This window comes from Chenopodium album, chromosome 14, assembly GCF_948465745.1.
Source record: "Chenopodium album chromosome 14, dcCheAlbu1.1, whole genome shotgun sequence".
Classification (NCBI taxonomy): Eukaryota; Viridiplantae; Streptophyta; class Magnoliopsida; order Caryophyllales; family Amaranthaceae; genus Chenopodium; species Chenopodium album.
In genome coordinates, this window is record NC_137847.1 from 38,352,479 (window position 1) to 38,371,562 (window position 19,084).

A 19,084-nucleotide genomic window follows, 5' to 3' on the forward strand; every position below is an offset into this window, starting at 1 on the left:
GTGGCCGCACCCTGTCTGGGTTGCCTACATATCCTTTGCTTAAGGAATCAGGCCAAACGTAGCTCTCTTGAGTATTTCACTCAAGTACTTATGGGTAGTATTTCTTAAGTTGGTCAAGGTTTGTCATGTTTGAAAATTCATTGCCATCCATATCAGTTAATTTAGCCGCGCCCCCTGACAGGATTGTTTTGACCATATATGGTCCGGACCAATTAGGCCTGAATTTGCCTCTTGGATCTAAAACATTTTTTCTTAATGCTTTTAATACCAAGTCCCTAACCTTGATATTTCTAGTCTTGACCTTTTTATTGAAATGTCTAGCCATGCGGGTTTGATAACATTGAGTATGATGTAGAGCTTCTAGTCGCTTTTCATCGAGTAGGATTACCTCTTCATATCGTGCTCTAGTCCATTCGACTTCATCGAGTTTACTTTCTAACGCAATGCGTAGAGAAGGTATTTCTAACTCTACAGGTTGTACGGCATCCATTCCATATACTAAGTTGAATGGCGTATTTCCTGTTGATGTTCGGATTGACGTGCGATAATCCCACAGTGCGAAGTGAAGTTTGTCAGGCCAATCCTTATAATTTTCAGTCATTTTTTCAATGATCGTTTTCAAATTTTTATTAGCGGCCTCAACTGCTCCATTTGCTTGAGGTCTATAAGGTGAAGAATGGTGATGTTGAATACCATATTTTTGTAGCAATTCTTCACATTCGGCTTGAAAGTGAGTTCCGTTGTCACTTATCATTTCATGTGGGACTCCGTATCGACAAATTATGTTTCTTTCGATAAAGAGTGCTACATGTTTGGCGGTGAGTTTGACATATGATTGTGCTTCCACCCACTTTGTGAAGTAATCTATTGCAACCAAGATGTATTCGTGACCTCCTGTTCCGGGAGGCGTAATCTTTCCAATTATGTCTATTCCCCATGTAGAGAAAGGCCATGGTGAAGTGTAGGTGTAGAGAAGAGAAGGTGGGATATGTTGCAAATTTGCGTAAATTTGACATTTTGGGCATCTTTTTACATATTGATGACAATCTTTATTCATAGTAGTCCAGTAATATCCTTCTCGCATTATCTTTTGGACTAGCATTTTGCCATTAACATGTGTTCCACATATACCTTCATGGATTACTCTCATAGCTCTTTGGGCACCCCTTTTGTCTACACATAATAGAGCTCGACCCTTAGGTACCCTTTTGTGTAGTTCATTTCCTATGAGTACAAACTGGGAAGCTAAAAGTCTTAATGCTCTTTTCGCTCTTTTGTCAGCATGAGGAGGATATACTCCTTTGGTGACATAATTTAATATATCTGTGAACCATGGTTCTTCTTCAGGTTCCTCTTCTTGAATCACTTCATCATCTTCTATAGCTTGAATATATGCTGGTTTATGCCTTTTTTCTATGGTTAAAGGCATTTGCTCAATTTCCCTAGGTATTCTGACCATTGAGGCTAGTCTTGCCAAGGCATCGGCGAATTGGTTTTCCTCTCTAGGTAGGTAAGTGTATTCCACTTTTTCCAATTGATCGGTGAGAGTTTCCAAATACGTTTGGTAAGGAGCTAAGCTTTCACTCCTAACCTTCCATCTTTTGGAAATTTGATTAATAATTAGGGAGGAATCTCCAAATATCCAGAGTTTCCTTACGCCTAAGGCTAAAGCGGTTTCGAGGCTTACCACACATGCTTCATATTCGGCTGCGTTGTTGGTGACGTCGAAATCCAATTTAATGGATATAGGGACATGTTCTTCTTTAGGTGATACTAACAAGACTCCTACGCCGCATCCCTTTTGGTTTGAGGCTCCATCAAAATATAGAGTCCATGTATCATCCTCTGTCATCATTAAACTTTCATCTGGGAATTCATTCTCTTCTAAGGGTGTCGAATCTTCTATTGGGAAATCTGCTAGAAAATCCGAGACCACTGATCCTTTAATCGCCTTTTGAGGCATAAACCTTATATCGAACTGGGCCAAATTTACTATCCATCTTGAGATACGCCCGTTAAGTGTAGATCTTTCGAATAGGTATTTAAGGGGGTCCATTCGTGAGACTACGTAAACGGTATGCACGAGCATGTAATGTCTTAATTTAGTTGTGGCCCATACCAGTGCGAGGCACAGCTTTTCCAATGGTGTGTAGCGTGTTTCATACTCGAGCATTTTCTTACTTAGGTAGTAAATAGCATTTTCTTTGCTTTCTACCTCTTGTGCAAGCATAGCTCCCATTGTTTCCTTTGTGACGGTTAAGTATAGTCTTAAGGGTATTCCGGGGAGTGCTGGAGCTAATACAGGAGGATTCGAGAGATAGGCTTTGATCTTTTCAAAGGCTTTTTGACACTCATCGTCCCATATGATTGGTACATTTTTCTTAAGCTTCTTGAATATTGGTTCGCATATCGTGGTTAACTTGGATATGAACCTACTTATGTATTGCAACCGGCCAATAAATCCTCGGATTTGCTTTTCGGTTTTGGGCGGTGGCATGGATATGATTGCTTTAATTTTGGTGGGATCTATCTCTATTCCTCTAGAGCTTATGACATATCCCAAGAGTTTCCCTGAGGTAACTCCAAAAGCACATTTGGAGGGGTTTAATCTCATGTTGTATTTTCTTAGTCTTTCAAAGAACTTTTTTAAGGCTATTGGGTGTCCTTGGCGGTCTTTTGATTTTACAATCATGTCATCCACATAGACCTCCACTTCTTTATGCATCATATCATGGAGTAGGGCAGTTGCTGCTCGTTGGTAAGTAGCACCCGTGTTTTTTAACCCGAATGGCATTACCGTGTAGCAATAAGTACCCCAAGGAGTTATGAATAGTCGACACACATTCGAACTCTACCATCTTTTTTCGGAACCGGGACAACATTGGCGACCCATTCGGGGTATTTGGATACCCTGATAAAACCTGCAGTTATTTGTTTTTGTACTTCTTCTTTTATCTTAAGAGCCACGTCGGGTTTCATTCGACGTAACTTTGTTTTACAGGTTTCATTCCTGGAATTAATGGTATTGTGTGTTGAGCTATTTCTCTATTAATGCCTGGCATATCTTCGTATGACCAAGCGAATACATCGATAAATTCTTTAAGTAGATTAATTAAATCGATTCTTTCTTCTTTGTTTAGTGTTAGTCCGATTTTAACTTCTCTTTTAATGGTTGGATCTTTTGAGATATCAACCGTTTCTGTATCCTCAATTATTGGTGTCTTATTTTCAAGTGTTTCCATTGCTTTAATTATTTCTTTATCATTTTCATCATTAGTTAAGCAATGCTCGTCATCTTTAAATAAAGAGAAACAAGAAGAATACGGGGAAGAAGACATATTATTGAATTCAGAAATCATTACATCAAATAAAGAAATGTCCGTTGGGACTTGATTGCTAACTATCCTAGGAGTAGAAATGGAAGATAAGGGTGCTACAGCTAAAGACTTAGAAGACTCGATAGGGGAAGACTCAGACTCAGACTCAAACGATTCTTCGAACATTGGTCCTTGTCCTGAAACATCCTCATCGTCACTGTCCCATACTCCATTAATCATGGCATCTTGTGGAAGTTGAACTAATTTCTTCTCATCAATCAAACGTTGAACCAAGTCCTTAAACTTGAAGCATTGCTCTATTGTATGTCCCCCTGATTGATGATATGAACAATAGTATTTGTCTATTCTTTTCAGTGATTCAAATGGTCTTGGTTCAAGAGGTTGAATTTTTCCATTCTTGAAGAGCATTTTGAACATGTTTGTGTATGACATCCCAATTGGAGTATATTTTCTATTATTCTTTTTGGGAGTGTCAATTACTTGGAGAGAAAAGGGTTTCTTTTGTTTAGGTGGGGGTCTACTTCTAAGTAACTCATTTTTCTCTTTTATAGCCTCAAAGGTTTGTGAGATCAACTTTTTCAATTCTGTCAATATTGATGTCAATGCCAATACTTCTTGCTTAGTTGCAGGTTCCTGACCAAGGAATTCGAGAGCATCTTCGAAGATTTCTTCTTCAATGGTCTCGATAGGCTCTATGAGGCTAGATGGATCCTCTTGGTTTTCTTCGTCAGAAATGGCCAAAGAATCTGATAGCGGTGCGGTATTGATACTTGGCTTCTTACTTGCAGGAGGCAATGGGAGCTTGTTACTATCGATCAAGTCTTGAATGGTTTCCTTTAGTCTCCAACAATTTTCTGTAGGATGACCCCTACCTTGGTGATATTTGCAATGTGCATTTGGGTTCCAGCTAGCCGTTCTCCTTTCGACAGGTGGGTCCCCAAACGGTCCAATAGGAGCTATAAGACCTTTTGCATGTAAGCGATCAAATGCGGTGTCATAACTCATACCAATAGGAGTATAATTCTTCCTAAATGATTTCTTTTGTCCTTGATTATTATTCATTGCCAAAACTTCGTTTAGAGGAAAAGTGCTAACATTATTTGAGTGGGTAGATTTGGATGAAGAAGGATTGTACTTCTTCTTATTTTTCCAGCCACTGCTTGAGTTGTTATTAGCAGCTTTTTGTTTAGCAAGGTCATCTTCAATATTAATTCCAATATCATATACAACTTTGAAAGTGTTTAAGTTGCTTTGGTACTTAAGGTGCTTAGAGTATTTTTCTTGGAGGTTCTTAATGAACATCCTAACGGATTCTTTTTCACTAGGCACTTCAACCATTTTTGCAGTAGTTTCCCTCCATTTATTAAAGAAGGAGGTGAAACCTTCATTTTCTTTTTGTTTTAGCATTTCTAATTCTCTATGATCGGTTTCAACTTGTATATTGCATTTATACCTTTCAATGAAAGCGCTCACAATGGATTCCCAACTAGAGGTCTTTTCTTTATCAAGTGAAAAGTACCACTGTTGACATACAGCTTCTAAGGATAATGAAAATACAGAATGAAATGCTTTTCTATCTATCCCCTTAATACTCATTACAGTTTCAAAAGCTCTTAAATGAAAATAAGGATTGTCCATAGCCTTGAACTTAGGGATGTCATTGGGATTGAACTTTTGTGGGAGAAGGTCCTTATCCACCAAGACCCCTTGGGAGCTAATCTCTTGAAATCTAAAGTCGTTGGACAGTTTTCCCAAGCTTTCCTGGATTAGGTCCATTTGTTTTTGTTTTTCAGGATTACTTATTTGCAGCGATAGGTTTTGCAACATTTCAGCCAAGTTGGCTACCTGTCCCTTGACTTCATTAAGTTCTTCTTGACTAGCCATTGCCTTCTTAGCTTTCCTTTTCCTACCGATTGGTTTGTCAAAAAGTAAGACTTGAACAAAAGTGTTGTCCTTGATTAAACGTCCTTCCTTTCTTGACCACGCGCTGTAATTTAAACCATATTTGTTTTAATACTCGACTCTAATTGACTTGACTTTATGTTCAAGAGATTAAAAGGAAAAGAAAAAAAATGGGGTATATATTTTAAGGGAATTTAAAAAAATTGGAGGATTAATATCCGACTTACCCCCCTAAAAAAATGACGGAAAACACGCATTCAAGACTCTCTAGACATGGTCATAATGTGACAAACATGTTATGTGTGTGCTTTATGTGTATGTGAGTGACATGCTTTAACTGCTAGTGTATGACCATGGGACTTTAAGTGCCTAAACTCAATTTAAGACTTAAACGTGGTTTGTACCATTAACAAACTGATTAATCCGATTAGTAGACTGTTAATTAGACTCGTCGTGGTGACTCGAGCAAGAAAACTGGATTGTCGCTAAAACGACAGAACTGTCGCCACGGTTTAGAGCCTGTTGCCAGACGACAAAATTGTCGCCGAGTGACAGACACTAGACTGCAGCGCCACAGTCCAAATTCCTGTGCCATTGCTGGAACATTAATCTGGACTGTTTCCAGTAATTTCACTCTAAATGGACATGCCTAAAGTCGTACTAAGTCGAATTGATTAATTTATTAACCTTTAATTAATTCAAAATTAATTAATTAATTAGACAAAGTCCTTTTAGTCATTAGTCAATTTATTTAGTCTTAATCACAAGTCAAACAAACGGTTAACACACATATAATATATACAAGCAAGGGTGCACAAGTAGTTCACATAGTCACAATATGAGTTTGAAACCTAACCATGGCTCTAGTTCTCTAAAGTTCGAGGATATGGGTTAAGTCAAAAAGGTCCATGGTTAAGAATCCATATGCATTGCACACAAGCCTACCGGGAGGGTTGGAGCGAATGGACAGGATTCCGCGAGTTCGTGATGAAATCGAACTCGGCTCCATGGTTTGGTGGATTCACAAACATTACACGTACCCAAATCTGAACTTTGCACATGATAGTGGGATATTCCATTGGGCAGGTGAAGCAGGAACCCCCAGAGGGTTGTTTCCATATGTAGAACACATATGGGTTCAGAAAAGTGAGAAAAGGACTCAATCAATAAGCAAAATCAAGCCAACAATGCTAGAAATGGTCAAAGCAAGAAGGCAGACCCCTGGCTCGGTATTGGAAGAACTTGGCGCCAGACTACAGGGACTGTCGCCGCAAAAAAGCTCCTGTTGCCAAGCGACAGAACTGTCGCCAGGCGACAGAAACTTTTTACGGGCGACAAGCCCTGTTTTCTAGACGCTAGTTCCTACATGCCTTGGCAAGTTTCTGTGTTCTTCGAATTTTCCAGATTTCGCATCATCTTTTCGATTCTAGTCATGAAAGATATTTCTCAAATTTCCTACGTGTAAAATTCCTATAGATTGACTCATGGGGTGCTCCCATGAGGACCTTTTAATGCATATGACAATAATGTTAATCAAATCACGCACATGAAATACTTAGAATTTTTCGAGTCTCATCCGCTCATTCTAAATAATTGCCAAAATTAAATAAATTTCAGGAATATAAATAGAAATCCTCCCCAGCGGAGTCGCCAAAAACTATAGGGAATATTTCAAGCATTATGATAACCCCAAACTTGAACCCCACTGTGATCATACACTAAAGTACGGTGGCGTTCCAAAGGGAAAGACAAAGAGCAAAAAGAGTCGCCAACAAGTTTTAGGAACTTGTAAACCCAAAAGACAATCCAAAAGGACCATCAACTACTCCATAAGGTCTTGAACCAAACAGGGTCCGGGGATGAAGGTACGAATCCAATCTACAAAAGAAAGGACCCGCCCTATAAAATAGGCCTCTACTTTGTTCTACTCGTATTCATGTGCGCTTTTCGAATAACATACAAACATTATATTAAACCTAACCTGTTTATCTATGTTGGTTGAATATTAATGCACAAATAAAACTATTATTGGCGATCACTTGAGTTAAAATCACATTAGCCTAAACCGAATTATTAATTATCTTATTAAGCGTGATTTCAAGTACAAATTCCCTTTAACAATCATAAAAGGTGTGATCAAGCAATAATAATAAAATAAAACAAGCAACATAATAAATAAATCAATAACAATAATGATAATAGCATGATAAGGCATAATAAAGCTCAATAATAATACCAAGATCCTAGGCATGATACTAACAAGGTTAATAACAAATCCTAGCATGTCACTAAACAATAAAGATCAAAGCTTTAAACCTAACATGGTACTAACATGATATTAGAAAGGATTAAAGGCACCCTAAACATGATACTAGAAAGCATTAAATAACATCCTAACATGATACTAGGAATATTAAACATCCTAACATGATACTAGGAATTATAAGACAATAATAAACAAATCTAAACATGCTTTCTACATTGAAAGAGAGTAATAAGATTACATACTTTGAAGCCTCGTACCTCTTTCTAATAACAAAATACACAAGTTAGTAAACTTCAATGAAAACAATAAACAATAATTAAAGAATTAAAGAATTAAATTGAAATCAAATTAAATAAAGTTTAGACTAGTTTTGGACCAAACCCTCAGAAATATCAAACCTTGCACGTTGACAGGCTAAAGTCGTATCACCTAATCAAAAGTAATTACCTAAGTCCTCTAACTAAAGTAGATAGGGAAGTAGGGTCGAATCCACAGGGAAACTAGTCTTTCTATTCCTAATTAATTAATAGCAATCTAAATTATTAGTAACAATTTGTTGTGATTTAAAGATTATACTACGAAGAATATAAGTAGGGAGAATAAAATAAGAGGAATCAATGAATTAAAGACCTAGGGCATAGGTTCACCAATAAATAATATTCCAGGGTAAAACATAATAACCAATCATTAATGCATCAATTAACCAGATAATAAAGGGCTTTCGCTACGTATTACAATCACAGAATTAATCTACCGGTATTAAATCTCATCTCTCGAATCTCGACTTAACCATTTATAGATTAACCTGCCTATTGAAACTAGACTTAAACATCAATTCTCATCTCTCGAATCTCGAATCAATATTGTCAAACTCATGCATAAAAGATCAGGCCTAATCTAGTCACAGAGCATTAAATCAATCAATAGGAAATTAATATAGCATTGATAATTAACAACAATAAATTACCCCTTCATATTATTTATGGATCCCCATAAACCCTAGAAAAAGAACTACTCACACATAATTAAATCTAAACTAATCAAAGCAATAAAATAAAACATGATAGAAGGAATAAAATAAATAACTGAGATTAAGAGAAAAGAAATCGTTACCAAAGTAATCAGAATAAAGAGTTGAGTAAAGAACAAAGTATATAGTGTAGAGAGAGAAAATAAGCTTAAGTAGAGAGAGAAAATCTAAGAGAAAAAATTACAAAAGTAAAGAAAGAATAAGGAAGTGTCAAAGAATCCTAAACTTGCTTAACAAAAACATATTTATAATAAGCAAGAATCTTAAACTAAAACAAACTAAACGATGCTTAAAAGATCTATCAGAGACACGCGCCCGACCGGGCGCCACACCGCCCGACCGGGCGCGCCTTTTTGATCGGGCGAAGGGTTGTTGCGATATAAGTCTTCTTTGCCCGATCGGGCGTGCCATCGGGCGGACCATCGGGCGGACCACCGGGCGGACCATCGGGCGGACCATCTGGCGGACACCCTTGGGCCGCTTGGACTCCTCGTTTAGGCTCGTAACTTGGCCCAAACCAAATATCCTCTTTGGGGCTTTAATCATTCGGTCCAAATGCCTCGTCTTCACACAAGTCGAGCCCTTATTCACCGGTTTGATTACTCTAACCGATCTTGGGCTACGAAAGATGGCCGTGCTCCTCCAATGCTCGTAGTTGCTCCATAAAAATCCCGGGAAAGTACTCCAAAGGTGCAATTCCCTACAAAACTCAACCAAAACTACGAAAACACTAGAAAACACATATTAGTAATAAAAGTGGCTCTAAAGAGCCAAAAACACTACTAATAATGACCAAGGGATTGGGGTAAAATACTACATAAACTAGACATATCAAACTCCCCCAAGCCAAACCTTTGCTTGTCCCTAAGCAAAGAGCTCATCAATGAACATATAAAACATTCCTCACCCCAATAATCAAATCAAGCACAGACGATTCAAGGCAAATCTAATGAGCATGCTTGAATATCAATCAATCTCATTCATCCAATCACTCTTCCTCCCCAACAATTGTCAAATAGAGCAAACCACACGAGCATATAGAATTCAAGACTAGTGCTCACACACTCAACTCTCATTTATGTGGTGAGTAAAAGATGTACTCGATCGCTCTCCAACCACCCTTTTATGTGAACAATGCCCTCCCAAACTCACACACTCGTGTGTTTAAAAAGATAAGCACTCAACCTAATAGTCGACTCGGAATATGTCAATTCATAATTTGCATTGATAAACAACACTTTCACATCTACACAACTCTATGCACAAGGTTGGAAGGTCTTTAAAGCTTGTAATGTAAGGCTAGGATAAAGGGTAAGAAATATTTGGGAACATGTGAGAGAAAAGCCATGCTTAAAGGGAGCCAAATCCTAATAAAACCAATGATCAAAATAAATAATGATCAACATCTCCAACATAACTAACTCCAACAAGAATCCACCAAATACTACTCCAAACAACATAAACAATCCCAACACTTACAATTTCACTCATAAAAATATGACAATGTAGAACTTGAGTGAATAAACAAACTTTGAACTCATTCTTTTTTCAAACTTGATACTTTTTTTTTCTTTGAATTTTTCTTGGGCAACTTTCATATAAATAATTTGAACATATAACAATTTTTTTCTTTTGCTTTTTTTTCCTTTTTATTCCACATTGGAAATTTCAACTTTGAAACACAAATTCTTATTTTTTCCAATCACAAAAATTAAAGAACAAATTACTCTTCTTATACCTCCACATTGTGCAAATAATGTGCACACTACAGCTCCCTCACCTCACTAACTATAGCTCCCCCAAGCCAAGCTTGGGACTAGTAACCAATGGGGCTAAAAAGGCTTGTAATGTGGCTAAATAAACAATAAAAGGGCACAAGCAACAACATGGGTAGCAAGAAGGGAACAAATGTATCTAATATCGTCTGAAGGCTACCTAAAAGAATGAACGCCTTCGTCCTCCTCATGTGCATAATAGGTGATTCATGAAATACTACTCATAGTTGCAAACCAATACTCAAATTCATTGACATACCAGGAACTAAAAACACATTCCTAACCAAATCAACTAGTCAAGCACTATATTCACAAGTAGTTGGACAAAATTGACGCATGTTTAGGCATCCAAGCAATTAAACTTCAAATCACGACCAACAAGTCCACAATGCTTATCATCAATAACCAAGAATCAAAACAAATTTTCTCAAGTATGGGGCATAGAGAAGCATGATTTACAATTCATTGGAACGTATTTTTGGATTTTTTAATTTTTCAATTTTTTTTGTATTTTTCTTATAGGAAAGCAATAAAACTACACTAGGAAAGCAGTAAAACTACACTAAGCATACCAATAAAAAGAGAGAGAGTGAAAGATATACCATATGAGCACGAGAACCTCCCCCCAAGCTAAATCAGACAATGTCCTCATTGTCTTAAGGGGAAGCAAGTATTCAAGGTGACTACTCTTCATCATCACCACATCAATGTCACCAAAGCCTCAGGATTGCAATGCATCTCTTTGGAACAAAATTGGGCAAGAAAGAAACAAAGTGTTAGTGGAAAAAAAGATAAAAATTGAGTCAGGTGCACTAATCTGACCATAACTTTTGATATATAGATGATAATGCAGTGATTCTAATTGCATTGGAAAGTAGACTTAAAGAGCTTTCCAACGATAGGTCACACGCCCAAATCCAATAAGAAACGCAAAAGTTATGGCCTGTCGAAGTTGAGCAGTTTTGCTGATCCGCTCTCGCGCCTGGTCGGGCGCCAAACCGCCCGGTAGGGCGGTATTAACCCTTTAAATTCTCTTCGTTCTCGCGCCCGGTTGGGCGCCATACTGCCCGGTCGGGCGATCGAAATGTCCGTACTCGTCAACTCTCGCGCCCGGTCGGGCGGTCCTTCGCCCGGTCGGGCAAAAATTGTCAATTTTCTCCCTTGCTCTCGCGCCCGGTCGGGCGGTCCTTCGCCCGGTCGGGCCCGAGGCAATGTTTGGTACGAGAGACTCCTTCTCTTTTTTCCAAATTTGACTAACTCTTTTCCTTCTAACCTGTAGAACTCAATAAACTCATTAAACTCTCTCCTCTCTCCTCTCACAAGAAATAGAAAGAAGACTAAAAAAACAAGAAAAATACGGGTTGCCTCCCGCAAAGCGCTGGTTTATTTAGGTCCCGCACGACCCTCTTACCACATGTCGGGAAGTTAAGCCCCTTGGCCTATCGCCTGGTCGGGTGGTTCTTCACCCGGTTGAGCAATTTTTAAACCACGACTCGGCTTCCTAACACGCCCTGTAAGGCGCCAATTCACCCTATTGGGTGGATCCTCATTGGCTTGAACTGGTGGGTCTTTACTTTTGTTCGATTGAGAACCCTTTTTGACCATTGGTTGCCTCAATTTATCACTTTGAGCTATTACAACACGATCTGGTGGAACTCTCACTATAGGCTCAGTTTCCGCAACTTGTGTACTTATTTCCACCTTCTCATCTTCAAAACCAAGACCTTCACAGTATAAGGCTCTCTCTATTGCGTCCACTTCCTCTATCCATCGGTTAGTTGTACCTGTAGAAGATGCAACACACGATACCGCCTCCAAGGGATCTTTAACAAAAGCCTGGGGCTTATTAGAACAATTACCAACCACATCAATTTTATAACACTTCTCCTCTAGCATGGGGCTTTTAGGGGTATTATTCAAATTAAAAACAATTTTATCATCCCCTACTAATAGTGTCAATTTACCACATTTTACATCAATAATTGCTCCTGCAGTATTAAGGAAAGGTCTACCCAAAATGATTGGGGTTTGCGAATCCTCAGACATATCAAGAACAACAAAATCCACAGGTATATAAAATTTACCTACTCTAACGGGACGTCTTCTAATATGCCTATGGGGTATTTAGAAGAACGATCGGCCATTTGCAGAGTAATATTAGTAGACTTTAATTTACCCATTTTTAGCTTTAAACACACAGATAATGGCATGACACTAACACTAGCGCCCAAATCACACAATGCATTATCAATCATTAAATTGCCAATATGACAAGGGATAGAAAAACTACCGGGATCTTTTAGTTTGGGTGGAGATTTATTTTGTAGTACGGCACTACGTTCAGCAGTGAAAGCGACAGTCTCTACCTCACTAATAGACCTTTTCCTAGTCAATATTTCTTTCATGAATTTTGCATATGCAGGTATTTGCATGATTAATTCTGTAAAGGGAACTGTTACCTGCAAATCCTTCACCATGTCAAGGAACTTACCAAACTGCTTATCCATGGTGGTTTTCAAATGTCGATTTGGGAATGGTAGTTTGATAATTGGTTGTTGCACATCATTATTCCTGTCTTGAGTTACAACCTTCCCTGGAGTTTTACCTTGCAATGTAACATCACAAATATTAGTACTACCCTTCAGCCCTGCAGGGCTAGGATTAATATCCCTTGGTATAAAGGAATCAGGATTAGCAATTTCTGTTGAAACAGGTTCATCTTCTTTGGGCATAGGAGGCCCATCATAGTGTGAACCACTCCTGAGGGTAATTGCAAACGCCTGATCTGTGGGTTGTACTGGTTGCGATGGTAGGGCTCCTTGTGGGCGAACCTGAAGAGCAGCGGCTAACTGTGCAATTTGAGTATCTATGACTTTATTGTGGGCTACAATCGAGTCAATTTGTGAGTCTCTACTCTCCATATGCTTTTGCATACTAGTTAACATTGCTCTAATTTCTGATAAAGCTGGGTCAGAAGGTGGTGGAGGAGTTTGTGGTTGGTTTTTCTGGCCAGCATTGGGATGGTAATATTTCTGCTGAGGTGGTGGTGCTGGTTGTTGTGGTTGTTGTGGAGGTGGAGGTGGAGGTGTGGGATTTTGCACATTAGTACTCTTGTAGGAAAGATAAGGATGGTTCCGATACCCGAGATTATAGGTGTTGGAGTATGGGTTATTTTGCTTGATGGACTGAAAAGCGTTAACCTGCTCCATGGAACTCCTACACTCATGTTCCCAATGACCTACAATTCCACAATTTTCACAGAAAGCATCATTAGCATTATTATCAATTGCAGAAACATTAGCTATTTTAGGATTAGCAGTAGTAAGGTTATCCAATTTCTGACAAATAGAGGTTAATTGAGATTGCAAAAAGGATACAGAATCGACGTGGTGTTTTCCCTTGTTTTCAAAACCTCTAGGATTCCCATATTGGGAATTATGGATCGCCATATCTTCAATAACCTGACCTGCATCATCAACATTGAGGTTCATAAACCTCCCATTAGCTGCAGAATCCAAAATTGCTCTAGAAGAATTTCCGATCCCATTGTAGAAAGCTTGTATCAACTGCCACTGTGCTAAGTTATGATGAGGGCACTCTCTCTGCAGGTCTTTGAATCTCTCCCAAGCTTCATATAGTGACTCATCTGGCTCTTGGGCGAAATTTTGAATTGCGCTTCTCAATAGAGCTGTTTTCTCTGCAGGGTAATACTTGTTATAAAAATTCAAAACAAGAGTCTCCCAATTAGTAATGCCAAGTGCAATTCTATTTAAACCATTAAACCACAGTTTAGCTTTTCCACATAAAGAGAAAGGAAAGAGAATCTCCCTTATTTGGTCTTGCGTGACCCCAGCTTGCCTTATAGTGTTACAATATTGACAGTAGTCAGCAATGTGTAGATTTGGGTCTTCACCCTTAGCTCCACTAAATTGCTTCCTTTCTATCATCGTGATGAACTGGGGCTTGATCTCGAATTGAACTCCCTCGAGATCTGGCGTAGGAGAAAGGTGGGGAAAATGCGCCAAAGATGGCTGAGAATAGTCGCTGAGCTTTTTAGATGGATTTTCTCCCATCTCTAATTCTGATTCTGAAGAAGTGTCTGGATCACTAGAATCAGATGAAGGGTCTCTAGGAATTTCACCACCAGAACTCGCCAGTATTTGCTTGTATAAATTCTTTTGCCTATGGAAAGAGCGCTCGATCTCAGGATCGAATGGAATGTAGCCTGATCTGGAACACCTGGGCATAAACAAAGAACTAAACAACAAATATGAGAACTGTCCCAAAGAACTTATGTTCTCCGGGACGAAGGAAAATAATCTAGACTGCAAAAACAATTAGAAATAAAAAATATAACCGTTTCCCCGGCAACGGCGCCAAATTTTGACAGGCTAAAGTCGTATCACCTAATCAAAAGTAATTACCTAAGTCCTCTAACTAAAGTAGATAGGGAAGTAGGGTCGAATCCACAGGGAAACTAGTCTTTCTATTCCTAATTAATTAATAGCAATCTAAATTATTAGTAACAATTTGTTGTGATTTAAAGATTATACTACGAAGAATATAAGTAGGGAGAATAAAATAAGAGGAATCAATGAATTAAAGACCTAGGGCATAGGTTCACCAATAAATAATATTCCAGGGTAAAACATAATAACCAATCATTAATGCATCAATTAACCAGATAATAAAGGGCTTTCGCTACGTATTACAATCACAAAATTAATCTACTGGTATTAAATCTCATCTCTCGAATCTCGACTTAACCATTTATAGATTAACCTGCCTATTGAAACTAGACTTAAACATCAATTCTCATCTCTCGAATCTCGAATCAATATTGTCAAACTCATGCATAAAAGATCAGGCCTAATCTAGTCACAGAGCATTAAATCAATCAATAGAAAATTAATATAGCATTGATAATTAACAACAATAAATTACCCCTTCATATTATTTATGGATCCCCATAAACCCTAGAAAAAGAACTACTCACACATAATTAAATCTAAACTAATCAAAGCAATAAAATAAAACATGATAGAAGGAATAAAATAAATAACTGAGATTAAGAGAAAAGAAATCGTTACCAAAGTAATCAGAATAAAGAGTTGAGTAAAGAACAAAGTATATAGTGTAGAGAGAGAAAATAAGCTTAAGTAGAGAGAGAAAATCTAAGAGAAAAAATTACAAAAGTAAAGAAAGAATAAGGAAGTGTCAAAGAATCCTAAACTTGCTTAACAAAAACATATTTATAATAAGCAAGAATCCTAAACTAAAACAAACTAAACGATGCTTAAAAGATCTATCAGAGACACGCGCCCGACCGGGCGCCACACCGCCCGACCGGGCGCGCCTTTTTGATCGGGCGAAGGGTTGTTGCGATATAAGTCTTCTTTGCCCGATCGGGCGTGCCATCGGGCGGACCATCGGGCGGACCACCGGGCGGACCATCTGGCGGACACCCTTGGGCCGCTTGGACTCCTCGTTTAGGCTCGTAACTTGGCCCAAACCAAATATCCTCTTTGGGGCTTTAATCATTCGGTCCAAATGCCTCGTCTTCACACAAGTCGAGCCCTTATTCACCGGTTTGATTACTCTAACCGATCTTGGGCTACGAAAGATGGCCGTGCTCCTCCAATGCTCGTAGTTGCTCCATAAAATCCCGGGAAAGTACTCCAAAGGTGCAATTCCCTACAAAACTCAACCAAAACTACGAAAACACTAGAAAACACATATTAGTAATAAAAGTGGCTCTAAAGAGCCAAAAACACTACTAATAATGACCAAGGGACGGGGGTAAAATACTACATAAACTAGACATATCACACGTCTAGGGTGAAGGCAACTTCGAACTTGGCTAAGAGACTCTAAGTCTTGTGAATGCGGAATATTGTGTGTAAAAAGGTAGTTTAGAAAAAGAGAGAAAGAAAAGAATTAAGTAATTCTTGAGAGGGAATAGAGAGAATTGAGAAAGAGTTGAATGATTGTGAATGATTTCTGAAAATAGGGATTCGGACGCTATTTATAATGAAAATAGTCCAGAAAAATCATAGAATTTGATAAGGAATAAAACTCCACGCTGTCGCCAGGAATCAACTCTGTCGCGACGCGACAATGTCTGTCGCTAGGCGACGGGGTCTGTCGCGCGGCGACAGGGTCTTTCGCGCGGCGACAGATTTGTCGTTTGGCGACAACCTGTATTAGCGCGTTTTTCTTCACGCGGAATCCGATCTTTAATCAACTTGATCTACGGAATCCGTACAGAAGATAAAATATATATTTAAGATAACAAAACAATATTTTATTCCAAATAAAAATCTATTAAAGATAATTAATTATTAAATCTAATAATATTAGAATTAAAAAGAACTTTCTAGAAACTTCTAGGAAACTATAATTAATCCTAATAATTTTAGGAATAATAATTAATATTGGGCCCTCCTCTAGATCATTGGGCCGTATTTAAATAATTAACCAGGCCCAGTTTAGTATTATGGCCATAACTTCCTCAATATTCATCGGAATTGATCTTATAATATATCATTGGAAAGGTCTCTTCGAGCCCCATCCATTGACACCATTATTGGACCTTAATTATGGACCAAACTAAACTGGTTCGGCTATTTTCAAATAAACAAAGTCATTTTCAAAAAACAGAGAGAAAAGAATTTAATTAAAACTAAACCGCAACACTTGACCTTCAAACCACTTTCACCTAATTCGATAATAACACAACGTGAAAGGCATTCATCACTGGGTTTGGTTTTGGGGAGACACAAATGGGTGTCTACAAGAACTTTAATCATTAATGGTTACTCTGCAAAATACCGTAGTCATTCATTGCACATCAAAATCGAATATTTAATTTATTAATGTATGAGACTTAAGTGGTGCTTAGCTGGTATATAAATTAAAGTGTTGAATAAGATATAGTTATATACAATCACTAAGCTAACAACAACTATAATCAATAACATTAATTTTGTAATAGTGTATCAATTAAATTAGAAACTAGGTTACAACAAAGTGATTACATTTCAGCACGTAAAACACAACACAATATAATACATCTTACTATAATATACACAACTTGATGCATCACCCACTTTAATTTGACATGCACGTTATTCATATTACCGTCGATGAACATCATAGAATGACATTATTATAGAATTCAACATTTGTCACATGCAGGCTCTATAGCTTGCATACATGCACGTAGAATCATCTCTTTCACGTCTCCATAATATAATATCATTGAATTGAATCGATTTTACTCCAAATTTCAGAGATAGAAATTATAGAGGATACCATGTCATCATATCCTTCTAGCTTCTGCAGATGAAAATTTAGAATTTACACTTAATTAGCGGCCGTAGTTGAAGCAAATACAACTAATCACCTACTCATCCCCTAACACACAAATCCTAATCCCTTCGTTATTCCCAAGCCAAAGAAAGTACACAAGCAAGTGAGAAACAACCTACCCTTTTAGGGTTAACAATCCCCTTTATTTATATATATTTTTTCTTTGAGTTTTCTTTGAATTCGACGACGGAGTCATTAGAAGCGCACTCTAATTTCTCCATTGAAGAGGGTTATGAGTTATAATTTCCACCGAAATCATACTCCAATTTCTCCTCTGAAGCTGCTTATAAGCTTTCTCTATTGGGTTACCGGTGGCGGCCATGGCCCATGGAAGGGGAAGAGAGAGACGTCACAAGTGACCGATGATGCGGGTGAATGGAACTTGGTGGAGGAAGTTGAAGACGTGCCACGTGTTGTGACACGTAGTCGTGCTAAACTCCTTGGTACCTCTCGGAGTTGACTATCATCAAACTTGAGTAAGTTCTGTTTTCTTAGAATAAAGCTCCAAGGATTCCATGTGTTAGCCAAGTGAAAGAAACTTATCAATGTATGATACAACTACTTCATTCAGCCATATCTCCTTCGCTACAAAGAATTTTCAGGTCATTAAAGTTGGAAGTGAAAGTAGAGTCCAAGAGCTTTCCAACGACAGGTCACATACCCAATTTGAGCAAGAAACGAAGAAATTATAAACGTTTGAAGTTGAGTTGTCCAAGCAGTCGCGAGGAGCGCCCACTCCCCCAATAAGGAGTGTCTGCTCCTTACAATAGAGTGTCCGCTCCTATGGGCGTCACTTGAAGTTTCAATAGTGAGGAGCGCCCGCTCCTACCCTTTAGAGCAGCCACTCCCGAGGCCCTGTTTCCAACGGACAACTTCTTTTCTTTTATGCTTCTTTTTGCTAGCTTGTAATCTAAGCCTTTCATTTGTAATCCAAGGATTGTGATTTAAGAACTTTGTGGTTTGTTGTAAAGCCTTTAAATAGGGCTAAGATTTCTATATGGATGAACTTTTGCTTAATTTTGAAATCAATGAGTTTTTCTCTTTATACCCATAATCTTTGTGATTATTTTCTTTCTTTGTGATTGCTACTTTGTAATCTTTGTGGTTACACCTTAATCCTAGCTTTACTTTGTGTTAGCTTTGATTAAGAACCCCTATTTCATATATCTTGGTGATTGTTGAGATAGGTTTATCTTGTTTTGTTGATTTGAAATTGTTGTTAGTTTATGTCTACTTCTCTTTTCTTGGTTATTTCATAACAATTTGGTATCAAGAGCCTAGGTTATTAGCCTAGAAAGATCCTACCCTTTGAATTTCTCTTTCCCCCTCTCAAAAAATCTCATCCTTATTCCCACAAAATTTGAATTTTTCTCTCAAAGATACAAGCTTTCTATATACAAAT

General features: G+C 38.1%; 1 non-coding gene across 1 annotated transcript; it reads left to right on the forward strand.

Moving 5' to 3' along the window:
• Nucleotides 1-13,890: 13,890 nt before the first annotated feature.
• LOC145580429 (small nucleolar RNA R71) lies at nucleotides 13,891-13,997 on the forward strand. The gene has a single exon (XR_014099475.1). It is a non-coding gene; the product is annotated as a small nucleolar RNA R71 (small nucleolar RNA).
• Nucleotides 13,998-19,084: the final 5,087 nt, after the last annotated feature.